The sequence below is a fragment of the Gorilla gorilla genome, chromosome 4 (genome assembly GCF_029281585.2).
Source record: "Gorilla gorilla gorilla isolate KB3781 chromosome 4, NHGRI_mGorGor1-v2.1_pri, whole genome shotgun sequence".
NCBI lineage: Eukaryota > Metazoa > Chordata > Mammalia > Primates > Hominidae > Gorilla > Gorilla gorilla.
In genome coordinates, this window is record NC_073228.2 from 95470886 (window position 1) to 95481489 (window position 10604).

The following is a 10604-nucleotide window of genomic DNA, read 5'->3' on the forward strand; positions in this document are numbered from 1 at the left end:
TCATCCTTTTGTTCCATTTAGTCTATCAGAGACCTTAGTTTGTTGATCCGAGAGGATAAATTAACGTACGTTCCAGTTTAATGTGCTCCAGAGTAAAGTGCCTCAGGCTATGAGATGGACTAGCAATTAGCAGAGACGTAATACTTGAGAGGATGTACAAATGTCTTTACAAAGAAGGCATTTGGGGTTGAATTGGGTCAGGTGCAGATACAAAGAGTGACAAGGTCTGAGTGTTCTCCTGTGAATAATAATTATCTCGTTGTGATGGGCTTAGCCTTCCCTTCTATCAGAAGGATGTTTGTGGCTGCAAGTAATTAAAGGCCAGACTCAAAGTGGCTTCTGCAATGAAGGAAATTTATTAGCTCACAAAGCTAAAAAGTGCAAGAGGCAGTCAGGTTTCAGGTATAATCAGATCAGGGCTCCAGCTTGACTTCTATTTTGAGTCTCTCAACTCTGCTCCTGTCTGTGTCTGCTTCATTTATATCCTGGCTTTTTTCACAGTAAATAACAGCTGAGGTAACTCGACATACAACGATTTCCAGAGGAAGAGAGAACATCTGTCCTGACAACTGTTTGGCAAGAGCAAGAAAATTTCCCAGAAATCCTCCCCAAATTATTCTTGTATCCCTCTGGCGAGTATTGGGTCATTTGCCCATCCTCAAACTATTCATGGTGGCCAAGGTGATAAGATTAAGCTAACCAAGGCTCACTGTTTATTAGCTCATACATACCTCAAGGCTAAAAGTTGTGGAGTAGGGAACACTATCACCATGAAGGAGGGGTACAAAGTTGGACAGAGACACCTACGTTAGAACTTATGCAATCAGGAAGAACCTTCATTAATTTTGATAATCCTCTCAGTTGCTATTTCACGTACAGAAACAAATACTTTTAGGGTTGCCCTTCCCTTTTCTTCACAAGGATGATTTTTTTTTTTTTTTTTTTGAGATGGAGTTTTGTTCTTGCTGTGCAGGCTGGAGTGCGATGGTGCAATCTTGGCTCATCACAACCTCTGCCTCCTGCGTTCAAGCGATTCTCCTGCCTCAACCTCCCGAGTAGCTGGGATTACAGGTGTGCACCATCATGCCCAACACACTTTTTATTTTTAGTAGAGATGGGGTTTCACCATGTTGGTCAGGCTGGTCTCGAACTCCTGACCTCAAGTGATCCACTTGCCTCAGCCTCCCAAAGTGCTGGGATGACAGGTGTGAGCCACCACGCCTGGCCAAAGATGAAATTTTAATAGTAAAAGGAGAAGATAAGCAGCACTGGTAACACCAGCATCCCCACTTTCTTGTCTTTATCAGCTTGGGCTGTCATTACAAAACACCATAGACTAGTTGGCTTAAGCAACATGAATTTATTTTCTTCCAGTTCTGGAGGCTGGGAAGTTCTAGATCAAGGTGCAGGCTGTTTCCACAGGAGGCCTACGTGCTGCCACTGTGCTGCTGCCATGTCTCTAGTGATCCCTGAAAAGTTCCAGCATATTTTGAGAGTATTCAACACTAACATTGATGAGTGGTGTAAAATAACCTTTGCCATCACTGCCATTAAGGGTGTGGGTCAAAGATATGCTCATGTGGTGTTGAGGAAAGCAGACATCGACCTCACCAGCAGGGTGGGGGAACTCACTGAGGATGAGGTAGAATGTGTGATCACCATGATGCAGAATCCACACCAGTACAAGATCCCAGGCTGGTTCTTGAACACACAGAAGGATGTAAAGGATGGAAAATATAGCCAGGCCCTAGCCAATGGTCTGGACAACAAGCTCCATGAAGACCTGGAGTGACCCAAGAAGATTTGGGCCCAAAAAGGGCTGTGCCACTTCTGGGGCCTTCATGTCCGAGGCCAGTACACTAAGACCACTGGTTACCGTGGCTATACTGTGGGTGTGTCCAAGAAGAAATAAGTCTGTAGGCCTTGTCTGTTAATAGTTTATAGACCTTAAAACAAACAAACAAAACAAAACAAAAAAACGGTGCAGGCTGACTCAGTTCCCCAGTGAGGGCCCTCTTCCTGCCTTGCAGACTGCCACTTTCTTGGTGTGTCCTCACATGACAGAGAGGCCAGATTTCCTTCTCTTTCTTCCTCTTTTTTTTTTTTTTTTTTTTTGAGATTGAGTCTTACTCTGTCACCCAGGCTAGAGTGCAGTGGCACGATCTCAGCTCACTGCAACCTCTGCCTCCTGGGTTCAAGCAATTCTCCTGCCCCAGCCTCCTGAGTAGCAGGGATTACAGGCATGTGCCACCACATCCGGCTAATATTTTTGTATTTTTAGTAGAGACGGGGTTTCACCATGTTGGCCAAGCTGATCTCAAACTCCTGACATCAGGTGATCCACCTACCTTGGCCTGCCTAAAGTGCTGGGATTATAGGCGTGAGCCACTGTGCCCAGCCTCTCTTCCTCTTTTTAATAAAGCCATAGTCCTATCAGATTAGGGCCTTACCCTATGAACTCATTTAACTGTAATTATCTCCTAAAGATTCTCTCTCCAGATACAATCACATTGTGGGTTAAGGCTTCAATATATAAATTTCGGGGGGACATAATTCAGTCGATATCAGTAACCGAAGTTACTGCCCAAGTATTTTTTGAGCATCTGTCTTAATCATTGCCCAGGTATTTTTTGAGCATCTGTTTTGTACTCAGCTTGATCCATGCATTGTGAGAGCTGAAGGGTGGGGTGGGAAGAAGTACAAAAGAAGTAATGAATATGGTTCCTGTTTTCAGGAGCTTATGGTCTTGTTGGGGAGGTAAGACCAATAGGTTGTAAATAAGAACAAATGCTGTGAGGTAGAGTGAATGCTGAGGGCACTCCAGAGTGACAGGAATCAATAAGGGTTGGAAGGGGCCAGGAAACTTTTATGTATTTATTTATTGAGATGGGGTCTTGCTTTGTTACCCAGGCTGTATTTTTTCGTTTTGTTTTGTTTTTTAACACAGTGTCTCGCTCCATCACCCAGACTGGAATGCAGTGGCATGATCTTGGCTCACTGCAACCTCTGCCTCCTGGGTTCAAGTAATTCTCCTGCCTCAGCCTCCTGAGTAGCTGGGATTACAGGTGCATGCCACCATGCCCAGCTAATATTTGTATTTTTAGTAGAGGCGGGGTTTCACCATGTTGGCCAGTCTGGTCTCGAACTCCTGACCTCAAGTGATCTGCTGGCCTTGGCCTCCCAAAGTACTGGGATTTCAGGCATGAGCCACTGCGCCCGGCCCCAGGCTGGTTTTGAACCAGGCTCAAGTGATCCTCCTGCCTCTACCTCCCAAAGTGCTGAGATTATAGGCATGAGTCACCAGTGGCCGGCTGATCAAAAAAACTTCATGGAGGAGTTTGACACTTATTCTGGGTTTTTAGAATGGTTGGAAGGGAGTAAGGAGTGTGTGACAGGACAGAAACCTAGACCAAGAGAGCAGCAATGGTAATGGAGGGAAACGGGCCAAATACCATCTTGTTCTCACAGAAAACGGACTTTCTAATTGAGGCAGTGGAGTGAACAGGTGAAGAGAGTGGTTCCTTTAACAAAAATCAGAAATTCCAGGAGGGAAAGTATAGGGATGTGGTTAGATATATGAGGAAGGATGAGGAGTTCATTTTAGAAATATTTGTTTTGAGAAACTGGAGAATTTACCAAGTAAAATAACTGTAATGATGTTAATAAGAAGGGTAAAGAGATGAGTGAAAGTCGGACTGATGATAATAGATATTTAAATCATCACAGGGTTGATAATTTAAGCTGAGGGAATGAATTATCTTTTTGAGAAAATATGAAGAGTGATGTATATAAGAAAAGACCTTAGAAACCATCACCATCACCAAGAAGGATCTAGCAATAGTTAATGGCGTAATAGCAGGAAACTATTGAAAATATAATGGATCCAGTTCTAATTTTCTCAGTTTATACATAGCATTTAGTGCTAAGTAAAATAAATGTTTGTTGATTGACTTGATAATTGAAAGAATGTTAGAAGTTTAAAATTCAAAAAGCCCAATGTGCATTAGGGATTTAAAGAAAAAAATATATACATATATGTTATATATAAGTGTGTGTGCACGTATATTTTAAATTTAGAGATGGGATTTTGCCATGTTGCCCAGGCTGTGAACTGCTGGGTTGCTTTTTCATTTGTTTGTTTGTTTTTTTTTTTCAGGGATGTTTTGAAGTCAAACCAGTTTTTCCACTTCCGTTTAATTAAGTGTTTTGAGCATTATTTATTATTCATAACACTGAAGAAATGAAAAGCTGAAGAGATTCTCCCATCACATGAAAGGATTAATTAGTTCAGTTTTCAGAGGCGTCATCTGACTGTCAGACAGTCCAGGTACATTCACTGAGGCATTTCCAGTGGGCAAGGAGCCTGGGAGAGCACTGCGCTGCGACCTAGTTTTCCCTTTGGAATCAGGTCCTCTCTCCTGCGTTTACATTGGCCTCTCCCACCCCTTGGCAGGTCCACTCCCATTGACCTTTCTCTCTGTACCAGCAGCTGCTGCTGACAGTCCAGCCTTAGTTACTTCTGTGAAAACAGTGTATAGCGGTCTGCCTTTAAATTTCCTGTTCCCATCTGGACCTCCCTTAGGAGCTCAGCGCTGCTCACAATTGAACCTGAAATTCCAGGTCTTCTAATCTCTTCTCTCCAACTGGCAATATTTACCACTCTGATGTCTAGTTCTTGTGGAGTCTTGTTGTGGGATGCATGAATTTTATGCTAATGGGGTGTTTCTGAAGACAAAGCCTTGGGTCAATAAAAGGTTAATTGATATGTGTAGTGTGACAGTAAAATGCAAGGACTTTAAATTCCGACAATCCTGGATGTGGATTAGTTTTAATTTGACAGGTTTGTGATTTGAGACAGTTGCTCAATCTTTTTGTGAACGTTGTTTCCCCAACTAAAAAAAATAGACAAAATACTAATCTTTGAAAGTTGTTGTAAGGATTAATAAGATAATGTACATAAGGAGACCTTGAACAATACCTGGCATATTGTAAGAGCTTGATAGAACAATATTTATATGACAGACCAAGAAAATATGTGTGCCATTTTCCACTTCTCAAATCACTTTACATGGGTTTAGAAAGGAGATTAAGAAAGACAAACATACAAACTTTTCCCTAATTTCAGAATATATGCTCCAAGTACTACCTGGTTAGAGCTTTTTGATTCCTATGATGTTATTTTGTAAGCTAGTGCTTCACAGTGCTAAAGAATAGTACCTTAGAGAACTTAATGCATTAATCGATTTTCCTTAAATTGGAACTTTTTTTTCTCCTTTATTGAATCAAGAAAGTTAAGTGTCAAAGAGGCATGTAGATTATACTCTAAGGTAACAAAACTCTATTACGTTGTATTTCATTAGAGCTGAACCGAGGGCATTTTGGAAAGAAATCGTGCTGTGTAATAAGAGGGATTGTTAGCAGAGACTTTTTGCTACCATTTTCTCCAAGCTTTTCCGTTCTGTACTTGAGTAGCATTGTCCCAAATAGAAATATCCCAGGGTCCCTTTTTCCTCTTGAAAGACTCTAACATTAAGACTAAATTGGAGATTACCATGGAAGTAAATGACATTAAGGTGAACAGACAAATATTCAACCTCCCTTAGAAGGAATGTTTCTGCTTACCTTATGGTCTTCCTGTTTCCCTCCCTTCATTATGTAAGCCAGAGTCAGCGGTACCTTTACCATAAATAAGCAGGCAAGTGGCTTTGCAGTGGCTCCTGAGTACCAGCCAACTCTTATACCAACTAAGACTCAAATGCTCTTTCTACAAATTAGTTTCCTAAGCTTTGTGTATACACACACACACACACACACACACATACATAAGTTATAATGTATAATCAAATATATTTCTGGCCAGGTGTGGTGGCTCATACCTATAATCGCAGCACTTTGGGAGGCAGAGGCAGGCAAATCACTTGAGGCCAGGAATTCAAGACCAGCCTGGCCAACATGGCGAAATCCTCTCTACTAACAATACAGAAAATTGGCTGGGTGCAGTGGCTCACGCCTGTAATCCCAGCACTTCAGGAGGCAGAGGCAGGTGGATCACCTGAGGTCAGGAGTTCCAGACCAGTCTGGCCAACGTGGTGAAACCCTGTCTCTACTAAAAACACAAAAATTAGCCAGGCATGGTGGTAGGTGCCTGTAATCCCAGCTACTCGGGAGGCTGAGGCAGGAGAATCGCTTGAATTCGGGAGGTGGAGGTGGCAGTGAGCCAAGATCGTGCCACTGCACTCCTCCCTGGGTGACAGAATGAGACTCCATCTCAAAAAACAAAAACAAAAACAAAAACAAAACAAAACAAATCCCAGAAAACTAGCCCGGTGTGGTGGGCCATGCCTGTAGTTCCAGCTACTTGGGAGGCTGAGGCAGGAGAATTGCATGAACATAGGAGGCTGAGGTTGCAGTGAGCTGAAATCCTGACACTGTACTACAGTCTGGGTGACAGAGTAAGACGCTGTCTCAAAAAAAAAAAAAAAAAAAAAACAGAAAAAAGAAAAATCAAATACATTTCCTAATACATAATTATGTAGTAGTAAATACATAATTATTTACTAATAATTTCCTGGAGATTTTTAAATTTATATCTTGGCTTATACATTAAAATTACTTAACACTAGGCAAAAATACATATCTTCATGCTGGAATTAGGAATATTTTAGTTACCTTAAGTGGAATTATAATGAGATAACCAAACCAACCCCAAATTACGTAGTATGTGGCATTATAAAAGAAAGATCTCTCCTGAATTTCATTTCCATTGAAAAGACGTAGAATATTTGGCTAGAAGAAATTTCAGAAGTCATGGAAAACTTTCACTTGTCTTGAGAGGAATGAAGAAACTAACATCCAGGGAGTTTACTGATGGGTGCCTTGCATTGTGATTGGCTGGCTATAGGAAGACTGGGAGTTAGAATAAAAAAAAAATTTATTAAACAAATTATTAAAAAAAAAATAGAGTTGGGGTTTTGCTATGTTTCCCAGGCAGGTCTCGGACTCCTGAGCTCAAGCGATCCTACCACCTCAGCCTCCCAGAGTGCTGGGGTTACAGGCGTGAACAACCAAACCTGGCTAAGGATTATTAATTCTTAGTTCAGTATACTTCCCAGAACACTGTGGTCACTGGATAATTTTGTGGCTAGCCTTGAAAGAATGTGGTGAGCTTCAACTGTTTTGAAATTTGGTAGTGGCCTACATAGTAGCACAAATTATTTCCTAGAGTAAAATGAAATTGTGTAAGTTCTTGTTTTAATTTTTAATTTATTTTTGTTTCTTTTTTACTTTTTTATTACTTATTTTATTAAAATTTTTTATTATTTTTTGTCTTAACATTTTTTAATTTTTAAATTTTAATTTTTTATTCTATTCATTATTTTTTATTTTTAAATTAAATTTAATTAATTAATTATTATTTTTAAGCCAGTGCCTTGTCCATTAGGTGACTGGAGTTAAATTGTGAAAGTTTTAAACTGCAATATTGGTTAAAATCTAGGGAAATTATAAATATTACAATAATATGAAATCTTAAAGCCTGGATACAAGGCTATCGTATTTTAACTCCATATATCAGGCAGTCTAAGTAGAAAGATATTGCTGGAAGGGTCTCAAAAGATTTTTGTTTTATAGATTAGGAAACAGGAAATGGGGCCCCCAGAGAACTTAAATCACTTGTTCAAGTTCATTGGGCCGCTTAGGGGATGTGGACCAGAATTTACATTTCTTTATTTCTTTCTTTCTTAAATTTTAGACCCAGGGGGTACATGTGCAGGTTTGTTACAGGAGTACATTGCATGTTACTGAGGTTTGGGCTTCTATTGATCTCATTACCCAAAAGAAAACATAGCACCCGATAGGTGGTTTTTCAACCCTTCCTGCACTCACCTTTTGGAGTCCCCAGAGTCTGTTATTGCTATCTTTATGTCCTTTGTACCCAGTGTTTAACTCCCACCTATAAGTGAGAGCATGCAGTGTTTGCTTTTCTCTTCCTGTGTTAATTCAGTTAGGATAAAGGCCTCCAACTGCGTTCATGTTGCTACAAAGGACACAATTTAATTCTTTTTTATGGCTGCACAGTATTCCATGGTGTAGATGTACCAGATTTTCTTTATCCAGTTTGCCATTGATGGGCACCTAAGTTGGTACCATGTATTTGCTATTGTGAATAGTGCTGTAATAAACATGTGAGTGCAGGTGTCTTTTTGGTAGAGTGATTTCTTTCCCTTTGGGTATATATGCAGCAATAGGATTGTTGGGTTGAATGGCAATTCTATTTTCAGTTCTTTGAGAAATCTCCAATCTGCTTTCCATAGTGGCTGAACTAATTTACATTCCCACCAACAGTGTATAAGTGTTTCCTTGGCTCTGCAACCTCGCCAGCATCTGTTATTTTTTGACTTTCTAATAATAGCCTTTCTGCCTGACGTGAGATGATACCTCACTGTGGTTTTTTTTTTTCTTTCCACAACAAAAGCCACATTCAATCTCATTGTGGTTTTGTTTTTCATTTCTCTGATGATTAATGACACAGAACTCAGGTTATTTATCTCCCATTTTGAGTACTCACCCACCACAGTACCAGCGTCTAGAAAAAAAATAGTTTCCTTTAATCTCTATTGATTTTACAGTTCAGGATTGAATCTGCTGTATAAAGTTAGGAATAGCTAACTATATTTACTCTAAACAGGAAGCTTTTCCCTATGGGTACTACACTGTTATCATGTTTTATTTTGGGGAGAGAAGGAGAATGTTATGGGTTGAATTATATCCTCCAAAAAGAAATATTGAAGCCCTAACCCCTAATACCTCAGAATGTGGCCGTATTTGGAAATAGAGTCATTGTAGGTGTGATTAGTTGATACGAAGTCATGCTAGAGTAGGGTAGGCCCTTAATCCAATATGACTGATATTCTAAAAAAAGAAAGAGACATAGGGAGAAGAATGCCACATGGAGAGAAGGAGATACACAGGGAGAAGATGGCCCTAAAACAGTGGAGGCAGACTTTGGAGTGATGCATCTACAAACCAAGAGATGCCAAGGATTGCCAGCTGTTAGTCCATCCACTTTGTGTTGCTATAAAGGAATGTTGGCTGGGAATGGAAGCTCATGACTGTAATTGCAGCACTCTGGGAGGCTGAGGTGAGAGGATTGCTTGAGGGCAGGAGTTCGAGGCCAGCCTGAACAGCATAGTGAGACCCCGTTCCTAAAAAAAAAAAAAAAAAAAATAGCTGGGTATGGTGGCACACACCTGGAGTTTCAGCTACTTGGAAGGCTGAGGCAGGAGGATCAGTTGAGCTCAGGAGATTGAGTCTGCAGTGCTGCAGTGAGTGAGCTATGATTGTGCCAGTGCACTCCAGCCTGGGCGACAGAGCCAGACTCTGTATTTTTAAAAAAGAAATAAAGTAAAGAAAGAAAAAATAAATAAAAAAGGAATACCCAAGGCTGGGTAATTTACAAAGAAAAGAGGTTTATTTGGCTCATGGTTCTGCAGGCTGTACAAAAGGCATGGAACCAGCATCTGTTTCTGATTAGGGCCTCAGGAAGCTTTCAATCATAGTGGAAGGCAAATGGCAAGCATGGTGAGAGAAGGAGCAAGAAAGTGATGGGAGAGGGAGGTGCCAGACTCTTTATCAACCAGATCTCCCATGGACTAATAGAGTGAAAACTCACTTATTACCCTGGGAAAGGCACCAAGCCATTCTTGAGGGATCTGCCTCCATGACCCAAACACCTCCGGTCAGGTTCCACTTCTAACACTAACACATTTCAGCATGAGATTTGCAGGGGACGAACATCCAAACTATAACATCAGCCATCACCAGAAGCTAGGAGAAACAAGCAAATATTTTTTTCCTACAGGATTCAGAGGAATTATGGTCCTGCCAATACCTTGTTCTTGCTACCTCTAGTCTCCAGAACTGTGGGAGAATAAATTTCTATTTTTCTAAGCTTTGTGGTTATTTGTTATAGCAGCCACAGGAAACTAACCTAGGGAGCAAGTCAATGAGAGAATTTATCAGGATTTTCCTGATCAGTCTGCTGATCAGTTTGCTCAAGACTCATGAAAGCTCACCAGCCTGGGGCATTTGTCCGTGGCTTCCCTTACACAGCATGGATTCCTATGGCTTTTCCTCACAAAAGATTTTCTAGAATTGGCTTTCCAAATGGGAGGAAGAATGGTGAAAGAGAGGGAACATAACATTTTCTCCTCTGCTTTTGTATTTGGAATTGACAAACTGGAGAAGAAAGCATGTACGATTTTATTGCCGTAGGTTCTGTATATGCTTTTATAGGCTACCAGCATACTATTAGTTTGCATGATGCGTGTGCTGTTATCTTAGTTTCCTGCTATTTTCCTTTTATTCTAACCATCTTAATACTATTCTTTGGGATTCAGACCTGTCAAGCTGTCTGGATTATAAAAGTGTGCCTTGCATTAGAAGGTGGAAATGTGGAATTTCCCTAAAAAAAAGCAAAAAAAAAAAAAAAAAAAAAGCAAATAAACCAGATCCTGACTGCTTATTCTAACAATTTGCCTTTCTCTTATTAAGTTGTAAATTAATTTGACAAAAATTACCTAATAAGTATAAATTCCTATATTCTA

The 10604-nt window shown here is 40.4% G+C and overlaps 1 pseudogene; it reads left to right on the plus strand.

Moving 5' to 3' along the window:
* Nucleotides 1-1453: 1453 nt before the first annotated feature.
* Nucleotides 1454-1912, plus strand: LOC101145928 (small ribosomal subunit protein uS13-like; annotated as a pseudogene).
* The last annotated feature ends 8692 nt before the right edge of the window (nt 1913-10604 follow it).